The sequence below is a fragment of the Mus caroli genome, unplaced genomic scaffold (genome assembly GCF_978045245.1).
Source record: "Mus caroli unplaced genomic scaffold, Mus_caroli_1 scaffold_18, whole genome shotgun sequence".
NCBI lineage: Eukaryota > Metazoa > Chordata > Mammalia > Rodentia > Muridae > Mus > Mus caroli.
This window is the reverse complement of record NW_028227273.1, coordinates 76698160-76721529: the sequence shown is the minus strand read 5'-3', so window position 1 is coordinate 76721529 and position 23370 is coordinate 76698160. Positions and strand designations below refer to the sequence as shown.

Genomic DNA, 23370 nt, shown 5'->3' with positions numbered 1-23370 from the left:
CGTGTGCCACCACGCCCGGCCCCAGCCCTCTTAGGAGACTGGAGGCACACCCTTTTTCTTAACATTACAGAATATTTTAAAGATCTGATCACATTTAAAACACATTGATAGGCTAGATGGGTGTGACCCCGTCCTGAAATTACCATTTCCATTAGGCCTGAGGGTAATCTTGCTGTGTCCTAGGATGATACTGAACTCAGGAATCTATGTGCCTTTGTACACTGAAAGAAACAAACAAAAAGTAGCTGGGTAGGATCTCTTTCCATCACCATTCCGTAAATCTTTGTTTTGATTTGCATTTTCCTGATGACTAAGGACTTTGAAACTTTTAAAAATTTCAACTCAGCCTTTCCAAGATTGCTCTGTTGTTTCTGTGTCTAGCTCTGTACCCCGCCTTCCTTTTTAAAATTGGGTCATTTGGGTTGCTGGTGTCTGACTTCTCCTGTTCTTTATAAATTTTGTATTTAACCCTTTGTTAGATGTAGGGTTGATGAAGATCTTTCACAGTCTGTAGGCTACCTTTTTGTCCTATTGACAGTGTCCTTTGCCTTACAGAAGCTTTGGAGTTTCATTAAGTTCCATTTATTAATTGTTGCTCTTAGACCCTAAGCCATCGGTATTCTGCTGTTCAAGAAATTGCATCCTGTACAAATGAGTTCAGGCTTTTTCTCATTTTCTCCTCTGTAGATTTAGAGTATCCAGTTTTATGTTGAGGTCCTTGATCCACTTGGTCTTGACTTTTGTGCAGGGTGATAAATATGAATTTATTTTCATTCTTCTACATGTACATATCCAGTTAGACCAGTATTAATTGTTGGAGATGCTCTCCTTTTTTCCATTGTTTGGTTTTGCTTTCTTTATCAAATATCAAGTGAACAAAGATGTGTAGGTTTATGTCTGGGACTTTGAGTCAATTCCACTGGTCCACATGAAAGACCCACAACGTGAGGACTCCCCCATGTTCTGACTCAGGAGAGGCAACACCCCAAATCACTCACAAGAAATGGTCTTGATGCAAACTGCAAGAAGACTTTTATTTCAAGAGTGCTCTTGGGCCCACAGTCATACACCACGCAGGGGTAGAGGACCGTGGCGCCCTGAGTAGCTAGGTAAGGGGGTATTTAAAGGAAGAAACTGAAAGATCCTGACAGAATGTAAAAGGCCACAGAAGCCCTGAAATTGGCAAAATAGATTTCATTGTTAGCAGAACTAGCTTCACTGATTTAGAAAAATTGAGGTGCCCAATGCTCTGGCCTTTTTCTTGATCCCATGTGTGTGCCCACTGCCAAAGTCCACTGCCAGGTGTTTGTGATATTGGTTGCTGGGGAAGAGTCAGAAAATCTCCCCAGCAACCACAGCTGGGGACAATCCAGAGTTGCTGCACCTGCACCAGACTCTTTCCTTGTACCCCTTTGTACTGGCTAGTTTTATGTCAACTTGACACAGCTGGAGTTATCACAGAGACAGGAGCTTCATTTGAGGAAATGCCTCCATGAGATCCAACTGTAAGGCATTTTCTCAATTAGTGATCAAAGGGGAAAGGCCCCTGGTGGGTGGGGCCATCTCTGGGCTGGTAGTCTTGATTCTAGAAGAGAGCAGGCTGAGCAAGCCAGGGGAAGCAAGCCAGTAAAGAACATCCCTCCATAGCCTCTGCATCAGCTCCTGCTTTCTGACCTGCTTGAGTTCCAGTCCTGATTTCCTTTGGTGACGAACAGCAGTATGGAAGTGTAAGCCAAAAAAACCCTTTCCTCCCCTCCTCCCCAATTTGCTTCATTTATTATTATTATTATTATTATTATTTAAGACCTTTATTAACAGGTGCTTGCAGTTTGTTGACTTTTTGAAAAAAAATAAGTTGTAAACTTTATTACAAATTAAAAATGAAGTTCTTAAAAATCTCAACTTGACCAGATATGAAACAATTTAAAAACCGTTAAAGGTGTATTGAGAAAAACCAGGCCTTTTTTTTCCTTAAAAACCATGTTTGTCATTACCAAAAAGAGATATCTTTAGGTAAAAATAATAAAAACCCCATGCTGCATAGATAATGCAGATAGTTCTAATGTTATCTGGTCAGCGGGCAAAAAGCAAGCACTTAAGGTCTTCAGCTCCAATCTTCGTTCATTTCTTATTGCTGTAATTTCATATTCATTTCTTCTTGTTGGATGACCAAATCGGATGATGGTAGAGATGGTAAGCCGGCATTTACTCAGCCCTGCCCTGCTCAGCCTCTGGAGCGGACGAATTCTCAGCTGGTGGATCGGCTGCTTTTGTCTCTTTGCCATCTTGTGGTTTAGGGTTCTCTGGGCGTCTGTGTAGGTAATTGAAGTTGCGGCGATACCGACATTGAGGTGGCTGCTGACCTTGGGTCTCATCTCCTTGATTTTCTTTGTCCTCTTCATTGCCATCCTCTCTAAGCTGTCTTTGGCGAGGAGGGCCCCTTGGGAATCGTGGTCTGTAACCCCGATACATATTCTGTCTCACTGGTCTACCTTGCTCTCCTGCACCCTGGTTGTCAGCACTCTCCATCACTTCTCCTTGCACAGGGGGGTTGGAATACTGTGGTCGATGCGCATAGGGTCTCTGCATGTAGTAAGGTGGGAACCTTCGCCTGCCATAGGGCCAGCGTTGTTGGGCCTGGCCTTCAGGAGCGCTTTTGACTCCCTCGTTCTTTTCCCCACTCTCACTATTCTGGTAATTTTGCTGGTAATTGCGTGGAGGACCCCTACGATGTGGATCTATAATGGTTACAGTCTGCTGCATATTTACTGCCTTGAACTGGAACTCCACCAGGGCCTGTAACATTTGCTGCCTCTGCACCCTTTTCTCCTTCAACAACATCAAACTCCACAGTCTCTCCATCGCCTACACTGCCAAGGTACTTCCTGGGGTTATTCTTCTTTATGGCAGTCTGGTGTACAAATACGTCTTCCTTGATGTCATTCCTGTTGATGAAACCGTATGCGTTCCTTACATTGAACCATTTGACTGTTCCCAAAACCTTCGTTGCGATGACCTTCTTGCTACCTAAAAATTTCATATATTTTGCTGTTTTTGTTATGTGTTTGCTTTAGAAGATAATGCTTGTCTGTGTATCCTTGGCTGTTCTCAAAGCAGGAATGGATACAAGGTAGGTGTCAGACTTAGATATCAACTTGAGTCTTGTCCTTGGATACTTGTCCAAAATGTGGGACAACATTTCTGTCAGTTTTGTTGGTTTGTTCTTACATTATTGGCCTATTGGCCTGGAATATAGGCCTTTGTACATGTCAAGCATGTGCTATTATGTTAAGCTTCACCCACGTCTTGAATTTCTTGAATTTGGTGGAGAGAATCATTCTGTTTCCAAGATGGCATGTACTGATAACCTCATTACTTCCTAAACCTTAGTCATTGGATTGTAGGTATATGGCATTCTTCCTGTCTGTTGTGTTGCCTTTGAATTTATGTTGAAAATAATATGAGTATTTTGCCTATATGCATAAATATGCATATCATGTGTGTCTGGTACTTTCAGTAATCAGAAGATGGCCTCAGCACTCTTAAACTTATAGTTATGTTTACTTATGGGCCCCCATATAAGTACTGGCGATTGGGGACCCATCTTTGTAGGAACAGCAATTGTTCTTCACTTTTGAGCCAGCTTTCCAGGTTTTTGCCATTTATTTACCATCAATATTTACATTGCTACTATTTTCATCTGTCCATTTTTAATTGTGTAATCATGCTTTACCCTGCTGTAAGAGATTATTATTGTTACAATTAAGACTGGGGAAGGTTGTAGAAGATGAATATACACCTGGGGTGAATGTATGATTCATTTTAAGAACTTAAGTAATATCCTGATTTGTTTCCTTCCTTGTGGTTTGACCATTTGATTTTCTTTTTTTGTCTAGGAGATACTGGGTCATAGTATATAACTCTGGCTGTCCTAGAACTCATGGCATAGACCAGGCTAGCATCAAAAACAATGATAAAATTTTACAATTGTGTTGAAGAGTAAAAAAATAAAATAATGACTGCCCTGAGAACATGGGCCCCGGGCCCCGGCCAGATGGCCTAATTCCCTGGAACTTTTGGGAAAAACAACCACAAAATGTTTCAGTGTCCCAGGTGCCTTGAAGTAAATATCCGCCCCTAGACTTCCCCTATTTCTTCTCCGATCCTCCCCCTAGGTTCTGGTTTTTGCCTTTATAAGCCTGCTGGAAAATAGGGTTGGGGTCAGACTCTACCGCTGCGTGGTGTATGGGTCTCGACCTCAGCATGCTGGTTTGTGTGCCATTAAAACCTCGTGTGTTTGCAGCAAGCTTGACTGTTGTGGCTTTCTGGGCTCTTGATCCCTGAGACTTGAGTGAGGGTCTCCCTTGGGGGGGGAGGGCCGGGAGTTTCCAACATGTGGGGGCTCGTCTGGGATTTGACCACCCAGGAGTCATACGTCACTTGGAGGTAAGGCGTTGTGTCTGTCTTATCTGTATTTCTGTCCGTCTGAATTCTGGCGATTGCAGTTTCGGTTTTGCAGATGATGTTCGTTTGAATCGGCACTCCGGGAGGGAGTGCAGAGTGGATAAGAATAGAAGTATTCAGGTGTCCACCGTCCGTTCGCCCTGGGAGACATCCTGGGAAGAAGGGGGAGGGCCAGGAATGCCTGGCTAATCTCATCTGGAGACTGGGGGACCGACTCTTCCCCTGGAAATCTGAGGTGGCAAGGGCCGTGGCCGGTCGACAGTGTCTCTGTTCTTTTCTGGTCGACTCGGAACAGGAGACAGATTTTCTCTATTTCAGTGATTGTCTTTTGTCTTGTCTTTGTCATTTGTATTATAGATTTAGTAGTGGGACAGACTGTGACGACTCCCCTGACACTAACCCTTGACCACTGGACGGACGTTAAGACTAGGGCTTATAATCTTTCTGTTGAATTTAGAAAAAGACCTTGGCGGACGTTCTGTTCTTTGGAGTGGTCCACCTTCAGAGTGGGTTGGCCACAAGATGGGACTCTTAATCTTCCCATCATTTACGCTGTTAAGCGCATTGTCTTTCAGAACCCTTGAGGCCATCCAGATCAGGTCCCCTATATCCTGGTCTGGCAGTATCTGGTCCAAAATCCACCACCTTGGCTCAAACCTTGGACCACAGGACATAGTGAGCAGTCCGCGCACCCCTCCATATATTTATCCTGAAATTGAGGAGGTCTCTCTTTTAGATGTTCAACCACCCGCTGACCCTACCCCTGCCCTTCAACCTCTTCCTCCATCGCTTCCACTCCAATACACCGCTGTGCTGACATCTTGGCGAAAGAGACGGGAGTCAGAAGAGACTTGACCAACCAACCGTGGCCAGGTGTACGTAACTGTACATGGACGGTAGCAGCTTCATGGTAGAAGGAAAAAGGAGAGCAGGAGCAGCAATGGTGGACAAAACACGGGTGGTCTGGGCCAGCAGTTTGCCGGGAGAAACCTCTGCTCAAAAGGCGGAACTCACAGCACTAACACAAGCGCTCCGGATGGCAGAAGGTAAGCCCATCAACATTTACACTGACAGTCGCTATGCTTTTGCCACTGCACACATCCACGGGGCTATATAAAGGCAAAGGGGCTTGCTCCCTTCAGCAGGAAAGGACATTAAAAACAAGGAAGAAATACTGGCCCTTTTAGAGGCCGTACATCTACCAAAAAAGGTGGCCATTGTCCACTGTCTTGGGCACCAGAAGGGGGGAGACTCAATCTCAAGGGGAAATCATATGGCTGATCAGGTGGCAAAGCAGGCAGCCCAAGGGGCAGTAACCTTGGTAACTAAAACTGTGTTGGATCCTCAAGCCTCGGATCCTAGTTTCAACTACCCCTTTAAGGACTGTGATAAGATTGAAGATATGACAGAGGCGGGAAAAGCCCAAATGTTTAGTCACCATGGACTGGCAAAGACTAAAGATGGGCGGATTATTCTACTCTCCAAAGAAGGAAAGGACTGTGAGGCGTATTCACCAACTAACCCATCTTAGAAGTGATAAACTTATGTGATAAGGTTAAATTCAGTAGCTGAAGAGGTAGTAAAGTCATGCAAAGCTTGCACCTTGACCAATGCCACTCAGCCTTTCAAGGAGCCTGGAAAGAGGCTAAGAGGAGATAGGCCGGAGGTCTATTGGGAAGTAGACTTCACTGAAATTAAACCAGGAAAGTATGATAACAAGTATCTCCTAGTTTTCATAGACACCTTCTCGGGATGGGTAAAAGCTTTTCCTATCAAATCAGAAACCGCTCAGGTAGTGGCCAAGAAGATCCTTGAAAAAAATCCTGCCTTGGTTTGGGATCCCCAAGGTAATCTGCTTGGACAACGGGCCTGCATTTGTTGCCCAGGTAAGTCAGGAATTGGCCACAGAACTGGGGACTAATTGAAAATTACATTGTGCTTACAGGCCCCAGAGCTCAGGACAGGTAGAGAAAATAAATAGGACCCTAAAAGAGACCCTTACTAAATTAGCCATTGAGACCAGCGGTCGGGACTGGGTGACTCTTCTTCCCTTTGCACTTCTCAGGGTCCGAAACACTCCCGGACGTTTAGGCCTCACCCGCTATGAGATTCTTTATGGGGGACCACCCCCCTTAACTGAGTCAGATGGGATATTGGATCCCAACACTGACCTTTCCTCACCCTCTGCTCTGTTTACCCATTTAAAGGCCTTAGAAGTTGTTAGAACACAGATCTGGAACAAGATCAAAGAAGCCTACACACCGGGGACCACAGCAGTGCCTCACGGGTTCCAGGTCAGAGACTCAGTTTTGGTCAGATGACATCGCGCTAGCACGCTTGAGCCCCAGTAGAAAGGACCTTATCTGGTGCTGTTGACTACCCCCACGGCAGTGAAGGTAGACAGAATTGCTGCCTGGATACATACATGCCTCCCATGTAAAAAAAGCACCAAACCAAGTGAGGGTGACTGGACGGTGGCAGCCACTGACAATCCTCTTAAGCTGCGCCTTCGCCATAGCCCCAACCTTGGGTAGTAATCCTCATGCTTCCATGACCCTGACATGGGAAGTCATCTCTCAAGCTGAAGATACCATATGGAGTACTTCAAAGGTAGCCCCCCCTTATACATGGTGGCCCCCTCTGTTCCCTGAAATCTGTGCCTTGATGGCTGGATTAGACTCTTGGGACATCCCTGAAGAGTCACATGAAACGGTACCCCAGGGCGAGGTAATCTACCAGAAGCAGTCATATAACCAGGGGGTAAGTTCCCAGGGGCAGTACATTGCAGATATACCAGGCTGTAGTAGTGAGTCTAAACAAAGGGGGTGCCATCAGTAGCCCTTTTATGTCTGTCCCAGGGATAGAAAAAGTTAAAAAGAGGCTCGTGGGTGCGGGGGAGCAGAGGGCTTCTTCTGTGGTCAGTGGGGCCTAACCCCGTATTTGTTAAAAGGCCTCAGAGACCCCCCTCCAAGACCTACCCTCCCTGGGCCTACTTTAGGTGGCCCTACTGACACTCCTTCCCTTGATCTAGCCCCAACCACTCCCTCGCCCCCAGACACTGAGAATCGCCTGTTTAGCCTGGTACAAGGGGCATTCCTGGTCCTCAACCGTACTAATCCCAACATTACTCAGTCTTGCTGGCTGTGCTATGCCTCTAGTCCCCACTATTATGAGGAAATCGCCCAAGTCAGGACCTATAATAAGACTGCAGACCATTCTCAATGCCCTTGGGGGAAAAACAGAAAACTGACTATGGCAGCTGTCTCAGGGAGTGGACTTTGCTTGGGTCAAGTGCCACATGGCAGACGGTACCTCTGTAATCAGACCCAACATATCCAGTTTTCCGACAGTGGTCAGTACCTAGTGCCCCCCTTAGACACAGTGTGGGCTTGCAACACTGGTCTCACTCCTTGCATATCTACTTCTGTTTTTAATACTTCTAAAGATTACTGTATTCTAGTTCAGCTTGTCCCTAGGCTCCTGTACCATGATGACAGTTCTTTTGTCAATAAATTCGACCATCGAGTCCGCCATAAGCGAGAGCCCATTACCATGACCTTGGCGGTCCTCCTGAGTGTAGGGGTGGTGGCTGGGGTTAGCACAGGTACAACCGCCTTAATTCAGACCCCTCAATACTTTGATGGACACTGATCTGAGGGCCATAGAGCAGTCCATAACTAAACTAGAAGAATCCTTAAACTCCCTGTCAGAGGTAGTACTGCAAAATAGGAGAGGGTTAGACCTCCTTTTCCTCAAAGAAGGAGGACTTTGTGCAGCCCTAAAGGAAGAGTGTTGCTTCTATGTAGACCATTCTGAAATAATTAAAGATTCTATGTCTAAACTCAGGGACCAGTTAGACAAGCGCAGAAGGGAAAGAGAAGATAGACAGAGCTGGTTTAAAAATTGGTTTAATAAGTCTCCTTGGTTTGCCACCCTTGTTTCTACCCTTGCCGGTCCCCTAATCATCCTTTTGCTTTTGCTCACTTTTGGACCTTGCATTCTTAATAAGTTAGTGGCTTTTGTAAAAGACCAGGTTAGTGCTGTACAGGTAATGGTGCTCCGACAACAGTACCTGACTTTGCTGAAGGAAGAGGGGTCACTCTAGGATTAGAGCTACTCACAAGAAGAGTGGGGAAATGAAGAGTAAAAATATAAAATACTGACTGTCCTGAGAACATGGGCCCCGGCCCCCGGCCAGATGGCCTAATTCCCCGGAATTAGGTTGTTTTGGGAAAAACAACCACAAAATGTTTCAATGTCCCAGGTGCCTTGAAGTAAATATCTGCCCCTAGACTTCCCCTATTTCCTTTCTGATCCTCCCCCTAGGTTCTGGTTTTTGCCTTTATAAGCCTGCTAGAAAACAGGGTTGGGGTCAGACTCCTCTACCCCTGCGTGGTGTATGGGTCTCGACCTCAGCATGCTGGTTTGTGTGCCATTAAAACCTCGTGTGTTTGCAGCAAGCTTGACTGTTGTGGCTTTCTGGGCTCTTGATCCCTGAGACTTGAGTTAGGGTCTCTCTTCGGGGGTCCAACAGTGTCTTAATTGCTGACATTAAATGCATTTGCCAATCCAACCATCTTGCTCATTGCTTTTGTTGTTAGTAATTATTCATACAATATTTCTGTGTGTGATTATTACTATTGATCCAGTTACTTGATCTTTATGTCCATTAATTGGCCTTTCTCTTTCAATGGTTTATCCAACTCAAAGGGTGAAAAAAATGACAGATGAGAACCTTACTATTCAGTTTCCTTCTAAAATAACTTGGTGATCATGACTACATTATAACTTCTGTGTCAGGAAAAAGGTGGGGGAAGTACTAAAATTATTTGAAAATATGGTCAATGAAATATACATGTTGCATATTTCTGTATTATGCTTTCTTTTCTACATATATATGGGACATTTTAGAATGCAGTGACATATGAGGATATAGTGGTGAATTTTACTTGAGAAGAATGAGCGTTGGTGGATGCTTCTCAGAAGAGTCTCTTCAAAGATGTGATGCTGGAGACCTGTAGTAACCTCACTGCAATAGGTAAGACTGTGAATGTTGTTTCTCTTTTATAAATAAGTGGGCAAATGTACTTGTGTTGTTGTGATTGTTTGTTTGCTTCTGTTGTTATTGATGCACTTCTCTAATTTCACTTGAGAAAGAATAAGAATGAGGTGAATAGATCACGACAGTTTGTAAAGCTCATGATGACAGTTTCTGAAAAATTTTCTAACTTCTAGTAATCTATCATACATTTTCTGGTGTTATATTCTAGGGTATAAGTGGGAAGATCACAAGGTCAAAATATTGTGGAAATTCTGGAAGACATAACAGGTAATTTTCTTGTGCACGGTGATCCAAATATGCCTTTGCAGAAAACATTTTTTTGTTTGTTTTTGTTTTTTGTTTTTTGTTTTTTTTTTTTTTTTTGGTTTTTTTCGAGGCAGGGTTTCTCTGTGTATCCCTTGCTGTCCTAGGACTCACTCTGTAGACTAGGCTGGACTCAAACTCAGAAATCCACCCACCTCTGCCTCCCAAGTGCTGGGATTAAAGGCATGCGCCACCACTGCCTGGCATTTGCAGAAAACTTAATGGGTTCTTGAAACTTCAGTTAAAATCAAGAGTGTAAATAAGTATTTAAGGATTAGGTTCTCAAAAATTCATTACCTCAATATTAGGTAGTCTATTTGTGTTTGCAAGGCATTCCTTTAAGACAGAAAACATGGCAACAATGCCATAACAGATAGTACCATTTTAAGTACAACCTCATTCAAGCTAGTCTGTAGAACTGCCAGTCTGTTTGGTCCCATACCACTCAGATAGGGCAAAAAGTGTACACATTCAATATGTAATCAGTTTATATCCCAAACTGTCTGATATGAAAGTCCATAGCTTACTGATGTTGCTTATATACTTGTAGCAAGTTTGCTAATATTATTGAGAGTGGAATTTCATGGAAGTTATCAAGGTCGTTGTAGAGAAAACTTAATCCAAATAGCACATGTGTATGAAAAACAAAAAAGTAAAACTGTGTGAATATGATGTGGGTATGGTTTATTTGTTATTCTTCCTTTCATTGTTGTTATATATAAGTCAGGTATATCTCTATCATCTATCAATCAATCAATCTAGTCTGTCTGTCTGTCTGTCTGTCTATCTGTGTAGAACACAAAGAATACAATATTCTATGCCTAAGGATATTTAAATAAACCCTGTGGCTCTCTCAGAGGACAATTAGAAGATTTGTAGTTTTCCCGAATTAGAGTAAATTTGTTGAAAACAATGAAGGTTTACAATTAATTGATTTCACAACTTCCTTGGGAATACATCAACAAAGTAGAAATTTTCTTTTTGTCCTGTTAACTTTGGAAATGTTGTATGTCTCTGTCCTAGTCAGGGTTTCTATTCCTGCACAAACATCATGACCAAGAAGCAAGTTGGGGAGGAAAGGGTTTACTTGGCTTACACTTCCATATTGCTGTCCTTTACCAAGGAAGTCAGGACTGGAACTTAAGCAGGTCAGGAAGCAGGAGCTGATGCAGAGGTCATGGAGGGATGTTCTTTACTGGCTTGCTTCCTCTGGCTTGCTCAGCCTGCTCTCTTATAGAACAAAGACTACCAGCTCAGAGATGGTCCCACTCACAAGGGGCCTTTCCCCCTTGATGACTAATTGAGAAAATGCCTTACTTACAGTTGTATCTCATGGAGGCATTTCCTCAACTGATGCTCCTTTCTCTGTGATAACTCCAGCTGTGTCAAGTTGACACAAAACTAGCCAGTACAGGCTCACATTATAGGAAAATATAGGAATGCAACTGTAGTGGTAAAGTTGTGAATGCTTGCACATTTTGTTAAATATGTTAAAAACATCATATAGGTAAAGGATGTTATCATGTTGAACCATGTAATAATTGCTCTTACCATCACTGGTATTTTTTTTTAGATATTTTCTTTACTTACATTTTAAATGTTATCCCCTTTCCTCATTTCCCCTCCAAAAACCCCATATTCCCTCTCCTTCCCCTGCTTACTAACCCACCCACTCCTACTTCCCTGTCCTAGAATTACCTTACACTGGGGCATCGAATCTTCACAGGACTAAGGGCTCTCCTCTCATTCATGTCCAACCAGGCTATCCTCTGCTATATATGCAGATGGAGTAATGGGTCCCTCCATGTGGACTCTTTGGTTGGTGACTTAGTCCCTAGGAAATCTAGGGGTACTGGTCGGTTCATATTGTTGTTCCTCCTATGGGTCTGCAAATCTCTTCAGCTCCTGGGGACCTTTCTCCATCCCTCAATTGGGGGCCCTGTGCTCAGTCTAGTGGTTGGCTGAGAACATCCACTTCTGTATTTGTCAGGCTCTTGCAGAGCTTCTTAGGAGACAGCTATATCCGGCTCCTGAGTGTGTCTTGGACTTTTGCTTGCCCTTAGGACTCTTTTTCTTCTACTGGTTGATCTCTCTAAGCCTTGATGTGAGTGTTTGTAAGGCAAATATTCAAAGTTTCAGTATTAACAGATAATATGAAAGTATATATAAGCAGCCCAAAAAATACTGCCAAAGAATTTCTACAGCTAATATACAACTTCACCAAAGTGGCTTGATATAACCTTAATTTAAAATAATATCAGCAGTCTTCATTTATCCAAACAATAAATGGGTTGAGAAAGAAATTATGGAAAGAGCACCCTTTACAATAGCCACAAATACAATAAAATATCTCAGTGTATTTGAAAGGGAGCAAGTGGTAACCATGAATGAAAAGAACTTCAAGTCTCTGAAGATAGAAATGGAGGACGATAGCAGAAGATGGAAGAATCTCCCATGGTCAAGGATTGGTAAAATTAACATAGTGAACATGTCCATCTTAATAAATGAAATGTAAGCCAGGCGTGGTGGCGCACGCCTTTAATTCCAGCACTCGGGAGGCAGAGGCAGGCGAATTTCTCAGTTCGAGGCCAGCCTGGTCTCCAAAGTGAGTTCCAGGACAGCCAGAGCTATACAGAGAAACCCTGTCTCAAAACAAACAAACAAACAAACAAACAAACAAACAAGCAAACAAACAAGCAAACAAACAAACAAACAAAAAAAACAACAGAAACCCCAACCCCCCCCCCAAAAAAAAAACCTCCCAAACCGAAATGTATAGACTCAGGGCATTTCCCAACAAAATTCAAACACAACTATTTACAGAGCTTGAAAGAGCAATTCTCAACTTCCCAAGGAAGAACAATAAGCCCAAGTTAGCTATAACAGTTTTGAACAATAAAATAACTTATTGGGGTTTCAGCATCCCTGATACCAAACTGTGCTACAGAACAATGTTTATAAAAACTACATGGTATTGTTACAGAAACATACAGGTTGATCAATGGAATTGAATTGAAGATCCTGAAATAAACCCATACGCCTATGAACAGTAGTTTTTTGACAAAGGATGCAAAATCATACAATGAAAAATTGCAAGCATCTTCAACAAATGGTGTTCTTCTAACTGGATGTCTATACGTAAAAGAAAGCAAATAGAGTTCTATCACCCTGAAGAAAACTCAATTTGAAATGAATCAAAGAAGTCAACATAAAACTGATACACTAAATGCAATAGAAGAGAAAGTGGTAAATACCTTGAATGCATTGGTATAGGAACCAACTTTCTGAAGAGATCACCAATGGTTCAGGAACTAAGATTAACAATTGATATACCAGACTGCAACACTTCTGTAACGTCAATAGGACAAAATGGCAGGCTATAGATTAGAAAAAGATCTTCACCATTCTGATCTCCAACAGAGGTCTAATATCCAAAATAAAGAAATAACTCAAAATGTTACACACAAACAATCCAAATAACCCAATTAAAAATGGAGTACAGACCCAAAGAAAGAATTCTCAACAGAGGAATCTGAGGGGTCGTAGAAGCACTGTTTTCCTGGAATATATAAACTTCATAATGCCACCCTCATATAAAACAGTTTCACCACAAGAAGGCAGAAAGAAATGAACAGAGTCACTGAAATAAATGTATTTTGGATTGACACAAAAGCAATAATGAAATTGAAGTTGAAAACAATTTTTATTATTCACTATTACAGTGTCTAAAATACTGTCAATACAATAATGGTTACACAATTTATGTTCATATTACACAGAAGAATATTGTGTTCCACAAAAATATCATAGATATTTTGACTTTGGCTGGTGAGGAAGAATCATTTTTGGCATAAATATTTGTCTGTCAAATTTAAATTGCTACAGAAACGTATACCTTCAAATCTGTTCCCTTTTATTTAGGAGACATTTTGATAGTTCTGCCTAACATATTGCTACATTCATAGTTTATTTTCCAACAGTCTTTAGTGATTTTTTTGTAGGAATGATTTAATAATTCATATCATGTATTGTGAGGAGCCGCCCTTGCAATCGCCATTACAAGATGGCGCTGATATCCAGTGTTCTGACTAGTAAACAAGTAGTCTGCACATGTACTGGGGTAATTTTCCATGCCTCATGCCCTGCCTGTCCCGTGGCGTCATCTGGGCTGATAATGAGCAACCAGTCAGGGTGAAACACGTCTCCAACCACTCTTTGTGGGTTATAAAAGGACTGAGTTTCCTGTATTCGAGGTCTTCCTGATAAGTAAGCAATAAAGCTTTGCCGTAGAAGGATCCGGTTATCCGGGTATGTTTTGCTGGCGAAACGTTACAAGGACAATGTATACCATTTCCTGGTGCTTCATTTCTGATATTCTATAAGGAAAGTATATTGGATAAGGTTTTGGACACTCTCCATACTTTGATAGATATTTTATTTTCTTAAATCCAAGAAGAGTAAATAACTTGAATATTTATAAAGGATATTTTTAATTTGTTCAGTTGCCTGAATTTTCTTTTGTTTTTGAATAAAGGAGATTGTAGAGAAGGCTGTCCTTCACATTCTTAACATGCTTAAGGTTTATCGCCACTATGGATTTTGAGGTGAGTTTTATTATTTGAGGTGTTGATAAAAAGTTTCTACATTCCTTATATTTGCAATGGTTTTCTCTTATATGGATTCTGGTATATACTGAGGATAAGTTGAGATTTTCTTTTCTTTTCTTTTCTTTTCTTTTCTTTTCTTTTCTTTTCTTTTCTTTTCTTTTCTTTTCTTTTCTTTTTCCCTTCCCTTCCCTTCCCTTCCCTTCCCTTCCCTTCCCTTCCCTTCCCTTCCCTTCCCTTCCCTTCCCTTCCCTTCCCTTCCCTTCCCTTCCCTTCCCTTCCCTTCCCTTCCCTTCCCTTCCCTTCCCTTCCCTCCCCTCCCCTCCCCTCCCCTCCCCTCCCCTCCCCTCCCCTCCCCTCCCCTCCCCTCCCCTCCCCTCCCCTCCCCTCCCCTCCCCTCCCCTCCCCTATCCTCCCCTCCCCTCCCCTCCCCTATCCTCCCCTCCCCTCCCCTATCCTCTTCTCCCCTATCCTCTTCTCTCCTATCCTCTTCTCTCCTATCCTCTTCTCTTTTCTTTTCCTCTTCCTACTGAGGAAGATGTACTAGCTAACAACAGAGTTCCACAGTGTTTGTCATCACCTTCTTCCCTTTCTCCAGTGTTGTCACATACCTGCTATGTGAAAAGTACCTCCAACTTTATCTGTAACAAACATGAAGCCATGAAAGAAAAAAGAAATCTTTTTCCCCAAATTCTCTCTTTAATTGGCAATATTCTGGGCACCCTTCCTCATGTGGGACAGATTATTCACTCCATTTCAGGTTCAGTAATATGGTGAGAAAGTTGTCCACTTTCATTGAAATAGGAATAAGGAGTAGTGTCTACTGAGTGCTTTCATAGGAGAACAAATAAGAAGGGAACACCTGATATGGTAAGGCCCACAAAGGGGAGGAGAAGAGTCCTAATCAGTGATTACTTATAGTGTCAGGTCCTCCAGATTGTTGGATGGGAAAACAGATGTGTGGGCTATAGGAAGACATGTACAATGATATGAAAACCCATAACTCTGCAGATCTGGAAAAGGTATGCCTCTGCACTGGCAGCCTGTACCAGGAACCACTGTGCTGAGATACTTCAGCACACTCGAAATCTGTTGGAGATGTTTAAGTTACTCAAGATTCACTGGCCAATCAGGGCCTCAAGGAGGCCCTACTAGTCAGAAGAAGAGGAAGGCTATTCTGGGAGTCTTGCTGTAGAATCCCTGAAATTGATCAGGGTTAAGTGATTTGGTGTGTGGTACTCTGACTGTTGCAGGTGGCTACTGTGAGGGGGATTCAGGGAAGCTCTGAGTTTTGGCATGGTGGGGATATGGACTGCCCACAATGGTGAGAAGCCAGAGTTGTGGTGGGTCCTACCAAACAATGAGTGGGAACCAGCAGCTAGATGCGGCCATACATACATTTTATGCTATTTGCCAATCCTGGGTCCAGTTGTTGCTTCTGAATAACTTCATTATCAGGGTTGAATCTGGGGAATGCATTTGGTGCCAGGCCCTGTGCATAGAAACATTCTTGGCACAGTGCCAGTGGCAGTGAGTCTTAATTTCACTAGTAGAATGTTTAAGTTCCCTTAGCAATTGACATTTTTTTTGATTTATTTGTAAAAGGTATCTCATGTGTTGGGGAGCTCTCCAATGTTAAACACTGATGTAAGAGTAAAACTGGTGATATAGAGGGTTTACCAATGCTTAGGAGACTAAGTCACACCAAGTAGAATTTATGTGATGGAGAACAGTCTCTAAAAAAGTAGATGTAGTATGCCAAGTAGGCCTCTTAGATATATTTGTAATATGGCTCCAAAGCATAATGAAGGAGGAACCCTGACTTAAAACCAGCCAGTGAGCTAAACTCAGTATCAAAGAAAATGCCTCTGAAATGCTGCTGTATGGTGCATTATAAGCCCAAAATCAACATTAAGGACTGTTTTTTTGATAAAGGTTCAGTTTTTCACTTGAACAAAACAGAGCTTGTATAGATGGGCATCAATTTGAAAAACAAAAACAAAACAAAACAAAAAACAAACATAGTGTTTTATTAAGGGCTCTCCTAAAGAAACAAGTCTTTACCTGTGGTACTCATGTATGAAGAATGATATAGTTCCTTCTTAACCCAAGGAATATGCTTAAGAGATCCAATATTTGTTTGGAGCCTAAGTGTTGGTGAAGGAGGAAAATTACTGGCCACCTGAACTCTTCAACTCAGAGTCCTACCCCTCCCATCTGGAGATTGTTCCCGGAACACTCCTGAACTCTTCACCCCAGAGTACATTCCTGAACTCTTCACCCCAGAGTCCGACCCCCTCCCAATTGAGAACTGTTCCAAGAACATTTTTTAGATAAAGACTTCCTGGAACAACCCCAAGAACATTTTTGAGATAATGTTCCAATAGATTGGGTACATTGCCAAATATAGGACACGACCCCTTGGTTACGGAAAGCCCCTTGGAAAAACCCTTGGCAAAAAACCCCTTAGTTACGCAAACTTGTACTTTTCCTACCCTGCTCCCCCCTTGGCTTTTCCCTATATAAGCCTGAGAAAAATTTGGGTCGTGGTCGATTCTCCTCTACACCATGCTTGGTATATGAGTTTCGACCCCAGAGCTCTGGTTCATGTGCTTTCTCGTTGTGCCTTTATTAAATCTTCCTTCCTATATTCTGAGTTCGGTCTCAGTGTCTTCTTGGGTTCGTGGCTGTCCCGAGACTTGAGTGAGGGTCTCCCTTCAGGGGTCTTTCATTTGGGGGCTCGTCCGGGATTTGCGCGACCACCCAGAAGTCCTAGACCCACTTAAAGGTAAGATTTTCTGTTCTGTTTTGGTCTGGTATCTGTGTTCTGTTTTCGTATCTGGTGTGATCGCAGTTTCGGTTTTGTGGACGCTCTGTGCTCAGTGAGACCGCGCTCCGGGAGGGAGCGCGGGGTGGATAAGGATAGACGTGTCCAGGTGTCCACTGTCCGCTCACCCTGGGAGACGTCCCAGGCGGAACAGGGGAGGACCGGGGACGCCTGGTGGACCCCTCTGAAGGCCAAGAGACCATCACTTTGGTGGAAGGTCTAAATCGGCCGGCCTTGGAGAGGCCATCTGATTCTTTGAGTTGCCTGAGGTCGACACGAAGTCGCCGCTGTTTCTGGTTTCTTTTTTGTCTCAGTCTCGTGTCCGCTCTTGTTGTGTCTGCTATTATTCTAGAAATGGGACAATCTGCCTCCTCTCCCCTGTCTCTAACTCTGGAGCATTGGGGAGAGGTGAGGGTCAGAGCTCACAACCAGTCGGTGGAGGTTAGAAAAGGTCCTTGGCAGACCTTCTGCACCTCTGAGTGGCCGACATTTGGAGTGGGCTGGCCACCAGAAGGTGCTTTTGACTTGTCACTAATTGCTGCCATCAGGCAAATTGTTTTCCAGGAAGAAGGAGGTCACCCTGATCAGATCCCCTACATTGTGACTTGGCAGAATCTTGTTCAGTTCCCACCTCCGTGGGTCAAGCCTTGGATTCCAAATCCTTCGAAACTGACGGTCGTGATTGTCCAGTCTGATGCAGCCGGAAAATCCGGTCCCTCAGCGCCCCCAAGATTTATCCAGAGGTTGACGACCTCCTCTGGATGGACTCCCAACCTCCCCCTTACCCCCTGCCCCATCAGCCGCCTGCGGCCGCCCTGCCACAGGGACCAACAGCGAGAGGGGCTCAGGGACCGGCGGGGGGGACTAGGAGCCGCCGAGGCCGAAGCCCTGGGGAGGAAGGGGGGCCAGATTCAACAGTCGCCTTGCCACTTAGAGCACATGTGGGAGGGCCAGCGCCAGGACCTAATGATCTCATTCCTTTGCAGTACTGGCCTTTTTCCTCTTCTGATTTATATAATTGGAAAACTAACCACCCTCCTTTCTCAGAAAACCCCTCTGGGCTTATTGGGCTCCTTGAATCACTTATGTTTTCCCATCAACCCACTTGGGATGATTGCCAGAAACTCTTGCAGGTCCTCTTCACCACGGAGGAAAGAGAAAGGATCCTGCTGGAAGCCAGGAAGAATGTCCTAGGATAAGATGGGACCCCCACTAATCTCCCCAATCTTATAAATGAATCCTTCCCCTTGACCCGTCCTAATTGGGACTACAACACTGCGGAAGGTAGGGAGCGTCTCACGGTCTACCGCCGGACTCTAGTGGCGGGGCTCAAAGGGGCCGCACGGCGACCTACTAATCTGGCCAAGGTAAGAGAGGTCCTTCAGGGTCCAGTGGAGCCGCCCTCTGTTTTCTTAGAACGACTAATGGAGGCTTACAGGAGGTATACACCGTTTGATCCCTCTTCAGAGGGTCAAAAAGCGGCCGTGGCTATGGCTTTCATTGGTCAGTCCGCCTCTGATATCAAGAAAAGGTTACAGAGACTAGAAGGGCTCCAAGATTATACTTTACAGGATCTAGTGAAGGAAGCTGAAAAAGTGTATCACAAAAGGGAGACAGAGGAAGAGAAGCGAGAGAGAGAAAAAAAAGAGATTGAAGAGAGAGTGAATCGGCGTGATCGCCGCCAGGAGAGAAACTTAACCAGAATTTTGGCCATAGTAGTAGGTGAAAAAAGGTCAGAAAAAGGACAGTCAGGGTACCTGGGCAACAGGGCAAGAAGACCTCCAGGAGAACAGAAACTTCCACTTGAAAAAGACCAGTGTGCATACTGTAAAGAGAAGGGACATTGGGCCAGAAGTTGCCCCAAAAAGAAGTCAAGAGAATCCAAGGTGTTGACTATGAAAGAAGACTAGAGGAGTCGGGGCTCGAATCCCCTCCCCGAGCCCAGGGTAACACTTTCAGTGGAGGGGACTCCTGTTAATTTTTTAATAGACACAGGAGCAGAGCATTCAGTCTTGACTAAACCGTTAGGACGATTAGGAAACAAGAAGACTATGGTGATGGGAGCCACTGGCAGTAAATTTTACCCCTGGACCACTGAGCGAGTTTTAGAAATAGGAAAGAGTCAAGTAACTCACTCTTTTCTTGTGATTCCTGAGTGCCCTGCGCCCCTTCTGGGACGAGACTTGTTGACCAAACTTAAAGCTCAAGTTCAGTTCACCTCAAAGGGACCAGAAGTTACCTGGGGAGAGACCCCTATAGCGTGTTTGGTTTTAAATTTAGAAGAAGAGTATCGCCTCCATGAGCAGGGTCCCAAACAATTGCCAGACCCTGAATGGCTATCCGCTTTTTCTGGAGTCTGGGCTGAGCAAGCAGGGATAGGATTAGCTAAACAAGTACCACCGGTCATGGTAGAGTTAAAAGCTGATGCCTCCCCCGTCTCGGTCAGACAATACCCTATGAGTAGGGAAGCTAAAGAAGGCATCCGGCCACATATTCAGAGACTGATAGAGCAAGGAATTCTAGTGCCTTGCCAATCCCCTTGGAACACACCTCTTCTGCCAGTACGGAAGCCTGGGACTAATGATTATCGACCAGTGCAAGATTTAAGAGAAGTTAACAAGAGGGTGCAGGATATTCACCCTACCATTCCAAATCCTTACAACCTAATAAGTTCCCTCCCACCAGAGCAGACTTGGTACACTGTTCTAGACTTAAAAGATGCCTTTTTCTGCCTTCGATTACACCCTAATAGCCAGCCACTGTTTGCTTTTGAGTGGAGGGACCCAGAAGGAGGACACACGGGCCAGCTAACCTGGACGAGGTTGCCCCAAGGATTCAAGAACTCCCCTACTCTTTTTGACGAAGCGCTCCACCGTGACCTTGCACCTTTTAGAGCGCAAAACCCTCAGATTTCTCTCTTACAGTATGTAGATGACTTACTGGTTGCAGCCTCAACTCAGGAACTGTGCCTTGAAGGAACCAAGAAGCTCCTGAATGAACTGGGTGAGTTGGGGTACCGGGTATCGGCCAAGAAAGCTCAGCTATGTCGTACCAAGGTGACCTACCTAGGATACACCCTCCGAGAAGGAAAGCGGTGGTTCACCGAGGCCAGAAAAAAGACTGTGATGCTGATCCCAACCCCTACCACCCCGCGCCAAGTACGTGAGTTTCTGGGGACGGCAGGTTTTTGCAGACGCTGGATACCAGGGTTCGCAACACTGGCGGCCCCTCTATATCCACTCACTAAGGAAAAAGTCCCATTCACCTGGACTGAGGAACACCAAAAAGCCTTTGACAGCATAAAGGCAGCCCTGCTTGCAGCCCCCGCTCTGGCCTTGCCAGATTTGACTAAGCCTTTTACCCTATATGTTGATGAGTGGGCTGGAGTAGCCCGCGGGGTCTTGACTCAGACTCTGGGGCCCTGGAAGCGGCCAGTGGCCTACCTATCTAAAAAGCTCGACCCAGTCGCCAGCGGTTGGCCCTCCTGCCTGAAAGCCATTGCTGCAGTAGCCCTGCTTGTTAAAGACGCTGACAAGCTTACTCTGGGTCAGCATGTGACTATAATCGCTCCCCATGCTCTGGAGAGTATTGTACGACAGCCCCCTGACCGGTGGATGACTAATGCCCGGATGACCCACTACCAGAGTTTGTTGCTAAATGATCGAGTAACTTTTGCTCCACCTGCCATCCTCAATCCTGCCACCCTCCTCCCCTTGGCGGATGACTCCACTCCTGTACATCAATGTGCTGATGTCCTGGCTGAAGAGACTGGAATGAGGAGGGATCTGACTGATCGGCCTTGGCCAGGTGTGCCTGCCTGGTACACAGATGGTAGCAGCTTTGTGGTGGAGGGAAGAAGATGAGCAGGAGCGGCAGTGGTAGATGGAAAACAGGTAATTTGGACGAGCAGTCTTCCAGAAGGAACTTCGGCTCAGAGGGCTGAACTTCTGGCGCTAACCCAAGCCCTGCGGTTGGCTGAAGGTAAGGCGGTCAACATTTACACTGATAGCCGCTATGCTTTCGCTACAGCCCATATCCATGGGGCCATCTACCAACAGAGGGGGCTACTTACCTCGGCAGGTAGAGACATTAAAAACAAAGAAGAAATTCTGGCCCACCTAGAGGCTATACATATGCCAAAAAAAGTGGCTATTATTCATTGTCCGGGCCACCAAAAAGGACAGGATCCTGTGGCCCGAGGAAACCAGATGGCTGATGTAGCAGCAAAGCAGGCAGCTCAGGGGGTAACAATTATGGTAGAAAGGGACAGGCCCCTGCCAGAGCCCTCACCGGCAACCAGTCCTAATTATACTTACTCTGATGAAGATTTTAAACTATTAGATTCCATGGTTTGTTGCAAACAGGCGCAGGAATTCAATTTTAGGGGGCTAGCGCGGACTGTAGATGGGCGTATTATTTTACCTACAAAAGAAGGAAGAGACTATGTCCAAAAATTACATCAACTGACTCACCTGGGATCTGACAAACTCCTACAGCTGATCAAGAGTTCCGATTATTATATTTTAAAACTTAACTCGGTAGTACAACAGGTGATTGACTCCTGTCAGGCTTGTGCTCTCACCAATGCTGCCCGACCTTACAAAGAACAAGGAAAGAGACAACGAGGAGATCGCCCCGGAGTTTACTGGGAAGTAGACTTCACTGAAATTAAACCAGGAATGTATGGCAACAAGTACCTGCTGGTACTTTATAGACACCTTTTCCGGATGGGTAGAGGCTTTTCCCACTAAGTCTGAAACCGCTCAGGTGGTGACCAAAAAGATACTTGAAGAAATCCTACCCCGGTTTGGGATCCCCAAGGTAATTGGCTCAGACAATGGGCCCGCATTTGTTGCCCAGGTAAGTCAGGGATTGGCCTCACAATTGGGGACTGATTGGAAGTTACATTGTGCTTATAGACCCCAGAGCTCAGAGCAGGTAGAAAGTATGAACAGGACTCTAAAAGAGACCCTAACTAAATTAGCTATTGAGACCGGTGGTAAAGACTGGGTGACCCTCCTTCCCTTTGCGCTTCTTAGAGTCCGAAACACACCTGGACGTTTCGGTCTTACCCCTTATGAAATTCTACATGGGGGACCGCCCCCCTTGACCGAGTCTGGCGGGATATTGGATCCCTGTGTTGACTCTTCCTCACCCTCTGCTCTGTTTACCCATTTAAAGGCCTTAGAAGTTGTCAGAACACAGATCTGGGACCAGATCAAAGAAGCTTATGCACCGGGGACTACAGCAGTGCCCCACGGGTTCCAGGTTGGAGATTCGGTCCTTGTCAGACGACATCGCACTGGCACTCTTGAGCCTCGGTGGAAAGGACCATATCTGGTGCTGTTAACAACTCCCACTGCAGTAAAGGTAGACGGAATTGCCGCTTGGATCCACGCCTCCCACGTCAAGAAGGCTCCTAGCCAGGGAAGAGGCAACCATGAAGACAACTGGACGGTGGCAGCTACTGATAATCCTCTTAAACTTCGCTTGTGTCGCGGGTGCCACCCTAAGCCTAGGGAACCACAACCCTCATGCTCCAATTCAACAGTCTTGGGAAGTACTTAATGAGGAGGGAAACATTGTATGGGCAGTCACTGCAGTCCATCCCCCTTGGACTTGGTGGCCTGATCTCACACCTGACATCTGTAAGTTAGCAGCAGGATCTCCCAACTGGGACCTCCCCGATCATACTGATCTTAGTAACCCACCCCCTGAACAGCGGTGTGTTCCGAGTGGAATAGGGAACACGTATGGATGTTCGGGGCAGTTCTACCGAGCTAATCTTAGAGCTGCACATTTTTATGTTTGCCCTGGTCAGGGTCGGAGCGGGAGGCTTCAACAAGAATGTGGAGGGGCATCAGATTATTTTTGTGGTAAATGGACATGTGAAACGACAGGGGAAGCCTACTGGAAGCCTTCCTCTGATTGGGACCTAATCACGGTAAAACGAGGTAGTGTTTATGACAGGCCAAACCAAGGAGAAAGAAACCCCTATAAATATCCAGAGAGTGGGTGCGCTCTTAAAAACAGCCCCCCAGGACCATGCAAAGGTAAATACTGCAACCCCCTACTTATAAAATTCACCGAAAAAGGAAAACAAAATCGTT

General features: G+C 44.8%; 1 pseudogene; it reads right to left on the bottom strand.

The window, feature by feature from the left end:
• Positions 1 to 1987: 1987 nt before the first annotated feature.
• On the bottom strand, positions 1988 to 3040 carry LOC110288000 (Y-box-binding protein 1 pseudogene; annotated as a pseudogene).
• Positions 3041 to 23370: the final 20330 nt, after the last annotated feature.